This window comes from Sus scrofa, chromosome 15 (assembly GCF_054392235.1).
Source record: "Sus scrofa isolate SSC_HxYL_T2T_F1_AM1 chromosome 15, Sscrofa_HxYL_maternal_Yorkshire_Landrace_v2.0, whole genome shotgun sequence".
Classification (NCBI taxonomy): domain Eukaryota; kingdom Metazoa; phylum Chordata; class Mammalia; order Artiodactyla; family Suidae; genus Sus; species Sus scrofa.
Window position 1 is genome coordinate 145,245,517 of NC_139397.1, and position 18,219 is coordinate 145,263,735.

General features: G+C 41.3%; 1 protein-coding gene across 50 annotated transcripts in view; it reads right to left on the reverse strand.

Moving 5' to 3' along the window:
* The window catches only part of TRIP12 (thyroid hormone receptor interactor 12), a 152,575-nt gene that overhangs the window by 121,126 nt on the left and 13,230 nt on the right, over nucleotides 1-18,219 (reverse strand). The window lies entirely within an intron of this gene.

The window sequence follows — 18,219 nt, forward strand, 5'->3', positions numbered from 1 at the left end:
TAGAATCCTTGTTATTACTGAAAGAAAAGTACAAGGAATCCTGCAGATTACACAAAAGTGCTCCTACGGACAAAAACAAGTTTATGTTTGCTAACTGACATTCAGAGCGTAAAGATATTTTCAGAATATTTTCTTCAGTCCACGTTCTTGTCACTGCTGTGAACTTCACCATAATAATGAGATCACAGAGGTTAATTTCTTCAGCATGGCTTGTATTGGAAAGTCTACGCCTGCCTTGCAACAAACACGATTTCAACATTGTGATAATCATGGACTGGTACAAACTTCTTAAAACAACAAATATGTAGCCTGTCCTCAACGGTGTTAGAATCTGGAGAATTTTCAAGAACACATATTACTAAGTTTGTGGTAAAGCTCAGGAGAAAGCAAGCAAGGAAATAAATATAACTCAAAGTTGGGGATAAAGATACTGAGTGTTACTTTACTGCAAGGTAAACATATAGTGCCAATTTTTTTAAGATCATGTATGTCATAGGGATTGCGCCTGAATTCAGAAAGTTCCAGAAAATATTTTTCAAAGGTTAAAAAAACACACACACAGTGAGCAAGTTATACTCTAATGACTAGTGCCCCGCATTTCCAGAAAGAGTGGCATTTTTACCAAAAAGAGAAAGTACTGACTGCCTCTATACTGAGCCAGAACATGTACCTATGGCCAGGGAAAATTTAAAAGTTGTTAGTTCCAAAACTAAGTTATTAATATAGATTCCAGGGCCCTATCAGAATAGGGATAAAGGAAAAATCAAAGCTAGGTTTTAAGAGCTGACACTATTACACTTTTAGTGCCATCATTATAGATCACCTAATCCTTTGCAACCTTCACATGGCTCTCTCATATCCCATAATTAAAAACAGGAGTTCCCGTCGTGGCGCAGTGGTTAACGAATCCGACTAGGAATCATGAGGTTGCGGGTTCGGTCCCTGCCCTTGCTCAGTGGGTTAACGATCCGGCGTTGCCGTGAGCTGTGGTGTAGTTCTCAGACTCGGCTCAGATCCTGCATTGCTGTGGCTCTGGCGTAGGCTGGTGGCTGCAGCTCCGATTCAACCCCTAGCCTGGGAACCTCCATATGCCGCGGGAGCGGCCCAAGAAATAGCAATAGCAATAACAACAACAACAACAAAAGACAAACGACAAAAAAAAAAAAAAAAAAAAACTGCCACCCATGTCCTTAGAATCCACAATGCTCCTTCTAGGCATCTTCCAGGAAGCTAACCTCAAGAAACACCTGCACAAGTCTACAAGAATATATGTATATAATCAAGACGTTTGAAGCAGCCTGTCAGAGAGGAAAAAAACCAAAGAAGATCCAAATGTTCTTAGCAGGGAAATGGTTAAATAAACAAGTTGTCGCAATTTTAGGGCATGTTTAGAGGTCCTTAAAAACAGAGATAGGTTTGTAAACACTGCCCTGATATCAAGGGCAGAGCACTGCTTGCTAATTCCTTCGACAAACATTTAGGAGCCTATCTGACAGGTCTCAACAAGCTTCATCCTTGCCTCTATGAAGCTCAGACTCAACTGAGAAGACATAACAATCAAGCTTTCTGCACACTGTAAAAGAGCTACGAAAGATGGAACAGGAAAAAAGCAGCAAGTATAGAGAATAAGGAAGGCGAAGGAAAAAGCTACTTGAGGTTGACTCATCAGGTAATACCTTTCGGAAGAGAAATTTTAAGCCGAGACCTAAAAAATAATAAAGTAGAAAAAAACCGCATGTATTTTCTGTATATGCATCGGAAAAAAATACGGCAAGATATACCTAAGTGTTTATAGTATAGCAGAGGAAGTGGTAGAGCGTGTCCAGTTCCTGAGTCAGTTCAAATCCTGGCTCCACCAGAAACCACATTACCTTGGAGAAATTTCTTACCTCTCAAAGTTTTTACTTTCCTCATCTATAAAAGGAAGATAACTGTATTTCACTAAGTTATAAAAATTAACTGAAACATTTAGAAAATACAATAAGCCAATTACGGGGGGGGGGGAAGAACCTACATACTAAGTTTTAAGAAACATATCAACAAAACACAAGCATGGAAAATACGAACATTAGACATTTATAGATATTAAGGAACTGACAATTTACTGTAAAATCGAGGTATTTATTAGCTTATGTCTTTTTAAATAATTCTCAATTTTTAGAGAAGCAGATAAAAATACTTACAGATCAAAATGTGCTTTAAAATAACTGTGGTGGGGGAGTTTCCATTGTGGCTCAGTGGTAACAAACCAAACTAGTATCCATGAGGACTCAGGTTCAATCCCTGGCCTCACTCAGTGGGTTAAAGGTTCTGGTGTTGCGGTGAGCTGTGGTATAGGTTGCAGATGTGGCTAGGATCCCACGTGGCTGTGACAAAGGCCAGCAGCTAAAGCTCTGATTTGACCCGTAGCCTGGGAACTTCCATATGCCATGGGTGCAGCCCTAAAAAAACAAAAAGACAAAAAAAAAAAAACCAAAAACTGGGGAGGGGTTAAGAGTATAGATGGAAAAAGAGTGGCCACAAGTTGATGATACCACAACTGGGTCTTGGGTACACTGAAGTTCATTATACAATTCTATTTTTGTGTATGTCTGAATCTCCCATAATAAGTGTCTTTTATAAAAAGAATAAGCACTCAATTGTATGCTGTAATTACTTTGGAAAGAGGAGACTGTTGCTTTTGTTTGTTTTCAAAGAGCCATCACCACTAGCTTTTTTAAAAAAATATGCCCATGGGGATTTCACTTTTATCAGAAATGAGAAAAATCAAGCTTCTCGATATAGAGCAAATCATCCTTGACCTAAATGTGTCAACCTACATTTTATTTCATTAATTCATCCTTTAAATTCCTTGTCTCCCAACTTCTTTAGCACAGTGAGCTTATCACAGAAAACATTATGCCTTTCAGAGGTGAAGATACAGAAGAAAAACCCTATCTCCCACCCACCAGAGAAGTGGCCACAATGACCCCATACATGGTTGTTTCCAGAGCTCCCAGGGTGTAGAAGAATTTCTCCTTCATACATTCCAAGCAGTCGGGCACAGTCTTCCACTAACACAGGATGCAACCACTCAACAGTGAACTCTGGGGGATGCAGAATCAATTCAACACTTCCCCTAACTCTTTGCAGTTGACCTAAACAGCTAATTACACTGCTCCGGGTTGAATCTGAGCTGTAGCCACTGGCCTATACCACAGCCACAGCAATGCCAGATCTGAGGTGTCTCTGTGACCTACATCATAGCTCATGGCAACGCTGGATCCATAACCCACTGAGAGATGCCAGGGACTGAACCTGTAACCGTGAGAGGTTACTAGTCAGATTCATTTCCCCTGAGCCACGACAGGAACTCCCTAGGATTAAGTCTTAAACAACTTATCAGACCTTTTTCCAAAGGAGCTACACTACTTCACAATCATTAAGTATTAGCATTTCAGTTGCTCCTTAACTTTGCCAAAACATGGTGTTGTCAAGTCCTGCACACATTTTAGCCCTTCCGATGAGTATGCAGTGGTACTTCATGCTGCTCCAACTTACAGTTCCCTAATGACAACTGCTGTTGATCACTTTTGCTTATTGCTTAAAGCTCTTCCTGTTTTACTCTCCACACCAAAATACTCAAGAACTTAATTTTATTTCAAACTTTTTTCAGCTTTATCTATTCAAGAAGTTAAAACCTAAAAATCTGTATAGGCCTGGCCAAGATCTGTGATATTTTAAATAATCTCAATAATCCAAAAACCGAAGCCAAGGTATTGCAAATCGTATGAATCTCAGCGCAGTGCTGCTCAGTAGTTAGTATGCCTAAAAATCTAAAAAGATCAAAAAAAAAAAAGATGAAAAAATATTCAAACACAAGACAAAAGAAAGCTCGTGTAGGAAGTTCCCTGGTGATCTAGCGGTTAGGATCCTGCACGTTCACCACTGCAGCCTGGGTTCAATCCCTGGTCTGGTAACTGAGACAAGCCCCTGCATGCCACAGCTGCACCAGCCCCCTCCAAAAAAAAGGAAAGAAAAGAAAGCTGGTATAGCTATGTTAGCATCAAAAAACTGACTTTACAACTTTTTAAAAAGGCATTACTAAAGATAAATAGGGTACCTTCATAATGATAAAAGGTTTAATTCAGGATGATAGCAACTCTTAATCAGTTTTTAAAACCTTCAGAATTTAAAAATACACTAACCCAGAGTGAATTTTAAAACACCTTTCTCTGTAACTGGTAACAAGATAACCAAAAAATCAGTAAGGATAGCGCTAACTCGAACACCGTCATCAGCAGTTAACGGACAACTGCAAACATGTGTTTTTGTCAAGGAGATGCAGAATACTGACAAAATCTATTCACACTCTGGCCTTCATAAAGTAAATCAACAAACTCAAAGAATCGAAATCACACAGAGCATATTCTTTGACCACAGTGAATAGAAATCAATAGCCAAGAATATACCTAAAAAATCCCATTGTTGGAAAGGAAGCACACTTCTAGAGTAACTACCTAAATACTTTTAACAGCCAACTGGCAATTAACTCAGAGTTCACCGTCCATCAGCAAGACTGTGACTGATTTTCCCCTAAATCATTACCTTGCACTTGCCTCCACCAAGTTCACCTGAAATCTTGTCTACTCGAGTTTTACAACATCTTCTTGCCTTAAAATTTCTCAAAGTTTCTGCTCCAACTCTGAAGAGTTCCATGGCATTTGGCAAAATTAAGACACTTCACTGAATTCTACTACAAAAGTACAATTAGGTGTTTACAGTCTTGTTTTTTCTAAGAAATTCCCTATGGATGTCACGACTATTATAGTGAACAAATATTTATACTGATGCAGTTGCGTAACACTGAAATGAAAATTCCGCCTGGAAAGAAAACAAACTCCATGTATTAGACAACCATTTATAATACACTATATGCACCATCTGCTTCCTCCTCTCCACTGCTCCCCACAGCACCTTTGGAAGCTGGCACTACACAACCAGTGCCCGTTCCCCACAGTTCAGACCGCAGGTTAAGGAGTTCAGTACTCCACAAAGACCTATGCTGGATCAACCCAAGTCCTTCCCCAGGGCTCTTTAGGTACCTAGACTGTAAAGCGTGAAGTCTGGCTATGTTTAACACAGCCCCACTAAGAATCTTGAGAGAGGGAGTAAATAAAGCAAACACACATAGTAAAGACAACAGGTATCTGATTTGTTGGTTTCAGTTCACTGTTCCTAAGGCCCAACTGCCTGACTTCACCCTTAAAGATTTCATTAAATCCACAGGGGTGTAGAGGACCTCAAATGTGTCCAATCAAGGTCTGCATTTTTCTCACTTCCTACTTTACCTTTTATGCTCCAAATCTGTGGCACTGCTGCTCTTTTCAACCTGACTTATTCCTGGAGACCCAATACTTTCTCCAATAACAAAAACAAAACTATTATGTCTTTGTATACTATTGTCTGATACAACTACTTTGTATTCTTCTGACAGAGATCTCTAATTCTAAAAGCCCCAGGATTATAGAAAGAAACAATTTACCTATATTTAACAGAAGAAGAGCGGCTCAAAGGAAATTCATCCACGCAAGTATCTAAACTTAGGAGTTCCCATAGTGGCCTAGCCTTAACGAACCTGACTAGCATCCATAAGGTCGAGGGTTTGATCCTCAGTGGGTTAAGAATCCGGCATTGCCACGGATCAGTGGGTTAAGGATCCAGTGTCAGCAAGAGCTGTCGTGTAGGTTGCAGACACAGCTCGGATCTAGCGTTGCTATGGCTGTGGTGTGTAGGCCAGTGGCTACAGCTCAGTTTGGACCCCTAGCCTGGGAACCTCCATATGCCGTGGGTGCAACCCTAAAAAGACCAAAAAAAAAAAAAAAAAAAAGTATCTAAGCTTAAACCCAGATTAGCAGTCTTTTGACTCTCATACCAACTTTCTATTACGCTGCCCTTTAAAAGGATAAATTCATATCCATCAAACCCAGTTTATAACTTTTCATCTGTAGTATGTTACATAAATTTTTTTAATTAACCTTAAGTGATAACACACAGTATCATTAAAATGAGTTACTCAAACTTGGTACTATAAAAATAGTAACAAATAGCATTACTGAATATATTAAAATCAGTATCAATAAATCATAAAATTTAGAAACTTCTTTTCCTATCCTTTATTAACATTCAAAGAAGAACTCCAATAAACAAAAGCTAAAAGAGTACAGCAACTCTAAACCCATTCTAAAAGAAATACTGAAAGGGCTTCTCTAAAGAAAAAAAGAAGAAGAAATAGAATGGAGGAAACCACAATTGAAAAGCAATCACTTAAATAACCCAGCATACAGCTCTCAAAGAGGAAAAAAAAATTTTAAAGAAGAAAAACATGAACATGACAAGAGAAAGAACTGAACCACAGCCACCAAATATCTATGCGAAATCATTTCTCACTCACAAATAGAAAAACAACCAAAACAGGGAGTTCCTGTTGTGGTTCAGGGGGAACAAACCCAACTGGCATCCATGAAGATGTGGGTTTAAGGATGGGCATTGCCGTAAGCTGTGGTATAGGTTGCAGACGTGGCTGGGATCCCCTGGTCCTGTGGCTGTGGTATACACAGGCCGGCAGCTGCAGCATCGATTCAGCCCCTAGCCTGGGAAATTCCATGTGTTGCAGGTGCGGCCCTAAAAAAAAAAAAAAAGAAAGAAAGAAAGATGACCAAAATAAACTAGAGGGAGAGGAAGAAAGTACTGCCACATCTGCAAAATGTAAAACCAGACAGTTAAGTTTCTTCTGAGAAAAAAAAAAGGGGGGGGGGATCACAAATGCCAACAAGAATAAACTGGAAACGCCAAACGGGTTACAGAAGATTCCACCCTATGCTGTGCTGAGACATCAGCTAGCCTTAGGCTTCTTTTAAAGACAACTCAGAAGTGAGCAGACAATGGTCACTGGAGATTTTGGTGGGATGCAGGCAAGATTTAAAGGAACGCTGAGAGGCTCAGAGCAATGTAAGAGCAAACCACTAGAGTAAAAAGCGAGAGATGACTACTTTAAGTACTATTACACAAAGCTACACAAGAGCTACACAGCCCTGAGGGAGGCCAATACACCTCCCAGGAGTGGAAATAGGAAAACTCTTACAGATAAAAAGGTATCTGCCCAGGAGAGAAGGGAGTCATCGGAACGGGATGCAAAAAGGGTGTTCCACACAGAGACAGCTTCAGAGAGGCATGAATGAAGGAATGAAAAGAAAACCTTTACATGAAGGAACAAATGAATGAATGAGCAAAAGGAAGAAACAGGAAGTAGCTGGAGAAAAGCCTGACGACAAGCTAGCAATTAAAATGACAAAAGAGACCCAAACACACAATTCACACCTGAACTCTTCCAACCAATCTGCATACCATATACAACAATGCAGAAATTACCAAAGGGGCTTTTAAAACAAAACATTCCATATAAACTTCTAAACAATAATTAAGAAAAAAAAGTTTGTAAAAGCCATCACAAATTTTCTTTCCAGCAGTTAGTTAGAATTCTACAACCGCGGAATATCAAAAAGAACTAACTGGTAGCTTGCTCCATTCTGAACTTGGTTCTGGAGTGAACTCGGCATCTTCCTAGAACAATTTCCTATCCAGCCTTCAAGTGGCACTGTCACAGTCAACAAATAAGCATTATTTTCTAGTTAACAGGATGTTTAAACTCAAATACCAGTAATTTCAAGTAGAAACAGTAAGTCAAAATTGCTACAAGGCACGAGCCCTCCTTGTGAAAAGAAATCCAAATAAGTGGTAGTTTCGCACGGGTACTTCCACACCCCACCAAGGGCAGGACTGCCTGGCGAGGGGACTGGTAAGATTTTTTAACCAATAGGAAGGCAGAACATAACAAAAGAACTGTCAATTCTAAAACTTAACCTTAAAGTTTGCAGAATCCACGTAGAGGGTTCCTTTCTTGTGTGACATTCACAATTCTTGAGAATATTAAACACAATATACATCTTTTTTTTTTAAGTATAGTCGATTTAACATGCACTGTGAGTGAACTGCCTGGCATATGAAATATATTTCAATAACGCTATATATATATAAAAACCCTACTTTACTCTGAAAATATTTCCTGCCTTCCAAAGCATTGTATTAAAAGAAAACCTTGGATCTGTTGCTTTTAAACCTTCAAATATGCCAACAAAGTTTGATATGCCAGACTCTTTCCCCCAACAGGTACTGGGAGGTACTATAAACCAACTCACATTTTAAAGATGATATCATCTGGGAGTTCCCGTGGGAGGTGCAGTGGTTGGCGAATCCGACTAGGAACCAGGAGGTTGCGAGTTCGATCCCTGGCCTTGCTCAGTGGGTTGGGGATCCGGCACTGCCTTGAGCTGTGGTGTAGATTGCAGACGCGGCTCGGATCCCGCGTTGCTATGGCTCTGGCGTAGGCCGGCGGCTACGGCTCCAACTGGACCCCTGGCCTGGGAACCTCCATAAGCCACGGGAGCCGCCCTCAAAAGGTAAAAAGACCAAAATAAATAAATAAATAATTATCATCTGTTAAGAATGAAAAGACTCCGGAGTTCCCATCATGGCTCAGCGGAAGCAAACCCGACTAGTATGTATGAGGACTCAGGTTCCATCCCTGACCTCTCTCAGTGGGTTAAGGACCCAGTGTTGCCCTGAGCAGTGGTGTTATGTCACAAGATGAGGCTCAGATCCCAAGCTGCTGCGGCTGTGATGTAGGGCGGCAGCGGCAGCTCCAATTAGACCCCTAGCCTGGGAACCTCCCTACGTATGCCATGCGTGTGCCCGCCCCCGCAAAAGTCTCCTAAATACAACAGAATGCATTTTCCAAAGGCAGTTACTAAATCTCACTGGTTATCTGATTTCCTTACCACTTACACCTCTTCCTATTCCCTCTTCTAAACTAAAAACAGCTTCTCCATTTCGCAGCCCATGAAATATAAAAATAAAACGAAAACCAGAAGTATTTACACAGGAACTCACATTTTACTGTAACACTCCACAATACCTACTGTCCGGTGAATTCAGGCATTATGACCTTTTCTAAAGCAAACAAGTCCACCATGGATGATATCCCTCATCACCAGATGAAGTTCTTCTACGACTCACAAAGCCCTGGGATCCAAAAGAAAGTGCTGGTTTACCTTCTAATAAAACTTTTTTTTTTTTTTTTTTTGTCTTTTTGCTATTTCTTAGGCCGCTCCCGCGGCATATGGAGGTTCCCAGGCTAGGGGTTGAATTGGAGCTGTAGCCACCGGCCTCCACCAGAGCCACAGCAACGCGGGATCCGAGCCGCGTCTGCAACCTACACCACAGCTCACGGCAACGCCAGATCGTTAACCCACTGAGCAAGGGCAGGGACCGAACCCGCAACCTCATGGTTCCTAGTTGGATTCGTTAACCACTGCGCCACGACGGGAACTCCTCCCTTCTAATAAAACTTTTAAACTAAACCTGAAGTTGAGGAGTAGATATTCAAGACAGCTATGTGGACCCGAAAAAATGTATTCTATCAACAGAGTTATGCTTCAACTGCACAAAAGGCAGTGCTGTGACTACACAGCACAGGAATACTGCCAAATTAAAACTAAAAACGAAATTAATGACAGCAACCAATTCTTTTGGCATTTTCATTAGTCAGGTTTGCTGCATTTTAAGTCAACCCTTTTTTTGTGTGTGTGCTTTTTAGGACCGCATCCGAGGCATAGGGAGATTCCCAGGCTAGGGGTCCAATCTGAGCTGTAGCTGCCAGCCACAACCACAGCCATGCAGGATCCAAGCCGAGTCTATGACCTACACCACAGCTCATGGCCATGGCAGATCCTTAACCCACTGAGCAAGGCCAGGGATCAAACCTGTGTACTCATGGATCCTAGACAGATTCGTTAACCGCTAACCCATGACGGGAACTCCAACTCATTTAAAAAAAAAAAAAAAAAAAAAACAAGAAGTCCTTGGGTTAAATATCGCAAAGTGGTTTTTTTTGGGGGGGGGGGGGGGAGGGAGCATGTCCTCAGCATAGAAAGGTTCCCAGGTCAGGAAGCAAACCCACATCACAGCAGTGACCCCAACCTTAAGCTGTGACCCCAGCCATAGTAGTGACAATGCCAGATCCTTAACCACCAGGCTACCAGGGAACTCCAAAGGCAACCCACTTTAAAAAGGAAAAGAATGCCCACTGAAGAGAAGGAAAGCAGATTGCTTTAAGGTTTAAAAGGGGGGGGGGTGATGCAGGAGGGGGAAATGGAAATAGGGGGCAAAAGTGTTAACTACAGGAGAATTTAATGTCCTCAGACCACAGTTCTTCACTGAAAGTAATTTTCTTTTTATTCCTCCTATACAAATTGTAACACATATTTCTGTTCCTGATTTACAAACTGAGACAAAGCCACATTTCTAAAAATGAAAGGTGGGGAACCCCAGGAACACAAGTCATTTTACAACCTTCCATTAAGGAAAACCATCTCATTTGTAAAGCACTTCATAGCAGTGACTTTACATAAATGTTCTCATTTTTAAGCACTTACATCAGGTACACCTGTTTGGTTTTTTGTTTTTTTGTTTTAGTTTTTGCTTTTTAGGGCCGCACCGTGGCATGTGGAGGTTCCCAGGCTAAGGGTCTGATGGGAGCTAGAGCTGCTGGCCTACACCACAGCCACAGCAATGTAGGATCCGAGCTGAGTCTGTGACCTACTCCACATCTCACAGCCACGCCGGATGCTCAACCCACTGAGCAAGGCCAGAGATCAAACCCTCATGGTTCCTGGTCAGATTCATTTCCGCTGCACCCCAACGGGAACTGAAGGTACACCTGTTTGGAGGGAGGGCGGGGGAAAATGAGAGGACATCCAGGCCCCGGTCTTGTTAGCTGATACATGGAAGTTCCAGGTCTTATTCCTCTGCTCATTGACTTAACAAACATTTATTGATTACCCTACTTCACAGGTTTTAGGCACTGTCTCTCCCCTACCAGAATTTATATTCTACTAGAGAAGGCAAAGAGTAAACAAGACAGTACTGTGAGGATAATTAAGCAATCAGAAGAATTAAGGAAGAGGAGACTACAGACAGAAGAAGGGCATAGGCAGTGTTCCTGATCCAAACCCCACCTACCTCACCTCTTTCCTGCTCAAAGAGTCCTGCCTTACAAGGGGTACAAACCCCTTCACCTCCAAGGAAGTAAGCTACTCCCCTGGCCCCAGGGGTATGAGTCAGGACTGGGCCAAAGCCAGTATTTTCCTCAAACGGCAAGATTAGAGCCTCGAAAGCAATTTAGACCAGGGGTTCATAATCCAGACGTTCACAAAATTGGATGGAAAAAAAATTTCACCAACCTCTGACACTTAGCATTTCCTTTTATCATGAACAGGAACAAGCTGCATGACCGGCAGTACCTTTTGACTTTGCATGGAGAGAAATCACAGATATTATCATATCACATTGCAATTGTTGCAGATACCTCAAAATATCATTTACACTCTGCACTACTTTTAACAGCTGCTAGATCACAATGTTGAAAGCGCTAGTAAACAGTTTACTACACCACAGCAATGTGAAACAGTTTGAGAGCTAGATTTTAACATTCTGATATACTTGGCTTTTGGTCTTATGCGGTGACTTTCCAAGTTTAAAAATATTACTTTGGGAGTTCTCTTGCAGGGCCGTGTGTTAAAGATCCAGCATTGTCACGTCCGAGGCCTGGGCCACTGCTGTGGCACAGGTTCAATCCCTACCCCAGGAACTTCCACATGTCACAGGTGCAGCCAGAAAATAATTTTTTTATATATTACTTTGAGGAGTCCACAGCGTCAGATTGCTAAAGGGTCCTTATCACAAAAAAGGTTAGGAATCCTCCATCTTAAAAGGTTATAATCAAGCAAAGCAGAGACTAGAAAACAGGAGTATGTATAATGATTATCATTTGTGAAATTTATTTCAGTTACATACATGCATCTAGACACACTGGTGGTGCCAAGCAGGGCATTTCCATCATGGATTGCAGATCAAAAAATGTAAAAGCCAGTGAGTGGTCTAAACCTTCCTTTGTACCAAAATACCACTCCTATTTTCTTTCTGCCAGAGGTATGACCTAGTTCTCCCCGTAAGAGGTATGGTAAGCTATGCTGGTCAACCTCCAGGAATACTTCTGCTTTCCTCATCGTCTCCTTTCTGCCTCGGATGTGATGAACATAACAACTTCAAGCCATGGCAGTTATCTGGTGTCCAAGAAAAGCACCTGCTAAGAATGGCTGAGCAGAAAAACACAGAGCTGGAAGCCCTGTGCAGCTGAACCATGTCATATGAGGAAAAATAAACCCTGATCTGTTTTAAGACCCTGTTAATCAAGTTTTCTATTACTTGCAGGTGAAATGATCCTCTCGGATAAATGAATTACTATGGATAGGGTGACCAAGTAAGCCTCTGAGGGGTAACATCTGTGCCAAGACCTCATGCATGAGCCAACAGCCAGGTAAGATCTAGAAGGGCATTCAGGCAACAAGAAGAGCTGGTGAAAGAAGTAGGAGATGACATCAGAGAGGTGGCAAGTGGCAGCCTAAACAGGACCCTATAAGTCAGGAGGAGCCTTCCAACTCTTGCCACGGAAGCGCACACACACCTCACAGACGTAAAACATTTCCCAACAGAACTAAAAACATAAGGCACACAAAAAACCAAAAACCACACAAGGCACAGAGACCCCTCACTTAGGAACTTGGCTTCAAGCATAAAACTGTTCCCTGAAGCATTAACAATAGCTTTTTTAAAAAGCTAACAAAGGACTAGAGGAATGGATAAATGATGGTTAAGTGAATACAGAACTAATAGAAATTCCCTCGTGACACAGCAGGTTAAGGATCCAGTGCTGCCACTGCAGCGGCTACAGTTGCTGCTGCGGCGAGTTAATCCCTGCCCTGGAAACTTCCACATGTTGCAGACATGCCAAAAAAAAAAAAAAAAAAAGAAAGAAAAACAGACTAATTATGAAAGAAGAAATGTTCATCATAACAGCATGGGGAAAACACAACATGAACCTATTTTTATTAAAACAAAAGCTAAAAGAAAATACAAAACCATTTATATCAGTAAGATGATGTTCTTAATTTTCTTATATTTTTCTTGATTCGGATTTTAACTATCACTTTGTACTTTATAATCAGAAATGCATGACTCAAAAATTACGGAGTTTTTAGAAGTTGTTCCCTAAATGTGATGTGGCATCCTGGATGGGATCCTGGAACAGAAAGCCATGAGGTAAAAACTAAGGAAATCCAAACAAAATATAGGTGTAATGATGTATCAGTACTGATTCATGAGTTGAGTCAAAGACATCGTACTTAAACGTCTTTAAAACTGGGTGAGGAGGATAGGGTAACTATCTTTGCAACTTTCCTGTAAATTTGAAACTACTGTAAAATTAGAAGTTTTTTTTTTTTTTTTTTAAATGTTTAAGTTCTCTTGCCTAAGACTCTAGGCAGGCAAGTACAGATAGTAGGAGTCATTACTAAGGAATGGCAAGCAAAGGGGAAGATATTTAGGAAATTTAAAAATAATATTAGGAATTTGAGGCATCTGAGAAGATATGTTGAAAGATATGTTGAAAGGCAAAAGATTTTGCATATGTTTGCCTGGTATACAACAGGCCCTCACTAACTGCAGATAAGGTACTCTTTTTACTATTTTTAAAAGCCAGAAGTCTAAAGTATCTATTTTTAAAGGCCTTATTAGGAGTTCCCGTCGTGGCGCAGCGGAAATGAATCTGACTAGGATCTCTGGCCTTGCTAGTGGGTTAAGGATCCGGCACTGCTGTGAGCTGTGGTGTAGGTCGCAGACGCGGCTCGGGTCCTGTATTACTGTGGCTGTGGTGGAGGCTGCCAGCTGAAGCCTGGGAGTCTCCATGTGCCACAGGTGCGGCCCTAAAAAGCAAAAAAGTAAAAATAAAAATAAAATGAAAAAATAAAAGGCCTTATTGATCCCCTCAACTAAAAGGAAATGTGCTGAGAACTAATACACTTTTTAAAATACCCTCGAGTTACAAGAATTATCACTTTTATTTTATTTTATTTTACTTTTTTGCTCCACTGCACCTGTGGCATATGGAGGTTCCCAGGCTAGAGGTCAAATCAGAGCTGCAGGTGCCAGCCTACACCACAGCCACATCAGATCTGAGCCACGTCTGAGACCTACACCACAGCTCACGGCAATGCCAGATCCTTAACCCACTAGGGAGGCCAGGGATCAAACTTCATGGATATTTTAGTCCAGTTCTTAACCTACTAACCACAAAACCATGCGACACAAGCCTGTACTCTCAATGTGCCTACTTAGTAATGCACAATTTGAGCATGTAGCTTTGCAGCTCAATGCATATTAAAAGCTGGAAGGAGCAGGGTCTAAGCCCACCAACTGGGGGGAGGCACTCACCAAACAAAGCAAAACCTAAGTCCCTTAAAAAGCAAGGCATTTAGGAGTGTCCAACTGCCAACAAGGAGGCTCGGTATTGTGTTCACCAATGACGGCCAAGAAGTTGCGGTGCCTTCGCAGCACCATGAAGTCACTAAGTGCGTAACCACTCGTAAAGAGCTGCATGGGAGAAAAAAACATGCACTATATTGACCTTTTAGAAGTAGATCTCTCTCTCTTTTTTTTTTTTTTTGCTTTTTAGGGCCACACCTGTGGCATACGGAGGTCGCCAGGTTAGGGGTCGAACTGGAGCTACAGCTGCCGGTCTACACCACAGCTACAGCAACATCAGATCTGAGCCTCGTCTGCAACGGCAACGCCGGATCCTCAACCCACTGAGGGAGGCCAGGGACTGAACCCACATCCTCATGGTTCCTAGTCTGATTCATTTCTGCTGTGCCACAACGGGAACTCCTAGATTTCTTTTTTTAAAAAAGTTTTCACTGATAAAAAAAGTTTTAAATGAGAAAACAAATTCATCTTTTTTTTTTTTTTTTGTCTTTTTAGGGCCACATCCTTGGCATACAAAGTTCCTGCACTAGGGGTCGAATTGGAGCTATACCTGCCGGCCTACACCACAACCACAGCAATGAGGGATCCGTGCCTGTCTTCAGCCTACACCACAGATCATGGCAACGTCAGGTCCTGAACCAACCAACGGAGGCCAGGGATCGAACCCTCTTCTTGGATACCATCTGGATTTGTAACCCTCTGAGACACAACAGGAACTCCCAAATTTATCTTCTAACAACAGATAAAGGGAATATGGGATACTTCTTACACTACTTTTCAACATTTTTATAAATCTTTGAACCTAGACCAAATGTACAAACTGTCCCCCAAAAAGCTTTTCAAAACACTAAATGTTATATCAGGTCAGAGACATCTTTCCTTTCATTTTAACTTTAAATTTACTCAACACCAAAACTGTAACATCTTAAAAATAATACATTCACACTGTCACCTGTAACTTTATACATTACTACAACTGTGAAAACACGTCATTTAAAAGAACTATTAGAATAAAGGTTACTATCAAATTTCTTCTAGGAGCCAATATCTTAATCAAAAAAATGTAATATAGCAACTGCTCTATGATCACTTAACTATGAACTAGGCACAGCGCTTATAATACTTCATTCTCATTAAAAACTCAAAGAAACCCTATAAACTGTGTATTTTCTATAATTTACATACTAAGCAACTTGCCCAAGGTCCAACAACTAACAAACCAGAACACAAGTCTCTCTCGCTGCGGGGCCCACCAATGACGTCCTCCTTCAAAGCTTAAAACTCTACCACTCAAGTAATTCCAAGATGGTATAAGAGAAATCCATCTTCTCTTCTCAAACCCATTGTTTTTGATAGGCCATCAATGAAGGAAAGAAAAAGAAAAATGCTTCCTCTCAAAAAGAATGGTTCCTAACAATAATGGCTAAAACACTGAGCTAACGCAGTCCTGTACCAGGCGTTGCTCTAAAAGTTTTAGGTATTAATTAATTTAAATCTCACAACAAACCCAAGATACAGGGACTATTATTATTATTATTCCCATGTTACAGGTGGGAAAACTGAAAGCAAAATAAAGTAGCTTACCCACGGTTACATGGCCCAAAGTATCAGAGCCAAGATTTAAGCTGCATCCCACCTTTTGTGGCTCTTGGCCACTTTCCCCTAAACTCCTTTATCACTCAGACATTATCTTTGAAACACATAGGTGGTATTTCAAATTCCTGTGAACAAAGTAAAAAGCAGCAAGTAATACCCTGGAGCAAAGGTTGGCAAATTACCACCCACAGGCCAAACCTGGCCCGCCACTTCATTCCGTCAACTTTCACGAGAACATGGTCAGTGGCCGCTTTCACCCTGCTAAAGCTGACCTGCAAAGCCAAAAATACTGCTCATCTGGGGTCTTGCAAAAAAAAGGTTGCTGATCACTGTTCTGAAAGATGATACCGTGTAAACACTCCCCTAAATATTCAAATTAACATACATATTTTATCATTATAAATAAAAACAGCAACAGCTCCCATTTATGAAGTACACACTATTTCTACAAGATCCTAACAGCAACTCATTATAACCAAGTAAACTGGGCCTCAGAGTTTAAAATGACTTGCCCAAAAACGCATAGCTAAAATATGGGGACCTTGTTTAAACACAAAGTCTAGCCTCCAAGTCCATATTCTTTCTAAATGACACGTCTTTGAAAATACACAAATGTGCATAGCGATGGAAAAGCAAAATTCTCTCTGAAAACTGATTAAAATTACAAGATAAAAATGCAACTTGAAGGAGACAGAAAATGTTCACGGATGCACAGATATTAAGTGGGTCACAGGTCCATGTTACTTTCTATTCTATTTATATTTTTGCTGTTACTCTGAATGAGTTTATAACCCAGAGACAGCCAAAGCATAGGAAGAATATGGCACATCTTCCTCATGTAAAGATTTGGGGCAAAGACCTCATTAAGATAAACAAGAAGGCAGAATACATTTACTCAGAACTGTTAACTCTCCTCTGCCGCCTCTGAAAACGTACATCCTCTTCGGATCGATTCACCTGCTCGCATTCCTCTCCTTGTCTAGGACGTCCAACCCTCTTCAGTTCACCCCCTCACCGCTCCAGCTCCCTCCCACCCAGCTCCCCACCCCACCCTCAGAGACTCTGCTAACCTATGCAGACTACCGTGCAACCAAGGGATGGATTCAACAGAGGTTGAGTTGCTGATCTTATTTTTATTCATGAAGCCCTTCCTTATTGCTATGCCATTAACCTCCCATACCACTGGACTGATTTATTTAGGTCACTATGAGACTATATTAGGCACGCTTTCAATGAGAGCCATATCAGAAAGGTAACAAGGAACTGAGCTCAGAATTCAATGTGGGCAAGTAGACGCGGATGCAGATAATACAGCTATTCTGAGAAATAGCTGGGTTAATACTGTTTACCACATTTGGAGCTCGCTATTCCAAACAGCTAGTTACCATATTGGGAATCTGAGTAATGTCTCAGAATTCAGCTTAAGAATATTTATGGGAATTCTCTTATGGCACTGTGGGTTAAGAATCCGCACCGTCACAACAGCAGCTTGGGTCACTGCTGGGGTGAGGGTTCAATCCCTGGCCTGGGCACTTCGGCATACCGTGGACGCAGCCAAAAAAAAAAAAAAAAGTGTTTACAGTGAATTCTGTCCCTAAATTTACCACTCCTTCTAATGAGACTATAAGCTCAAGGCCAAGGACTACATCTGTGTATCTTCACGATCCCAAATCTTAACCTAGAACTTGAAATAAATGTATTCAAAACTATTTATAGTAATACACACCATCTGCTTATTATTCACCTACATTAATTCTATCTACCCTGCTAACTTCAGATTAACTTCACTGAGAATAGAGATGTCTTAAATGGCTTTTCCTAGGTCTGAGAGCAAGCATTGCTAACGCAATTCAAGAAACACCTTTAATGGAGTTCCTGTTGTGGCTCGGAGGAAACAAAACTAACTAGCATCCATGACGATGCAGGTTCCATCCCTGGCCTTGCTCAGTGGGTTAAGGATCTGGCATTGCTGTGAGCTATGGTACAGGTTGCAGACGCAGCTCAGACTCCATGTTGCTGTGGCTGTGGTGTAGGTCGGCAGCTGCAGCTCCAATTTGACCCCTAGCCTGGGAACCTCCATATGCCTAAGGTGTGGCCCTAAATAGGTCAAAGACAAAAAAAACGAAAACAAAAAGAAACACCTTT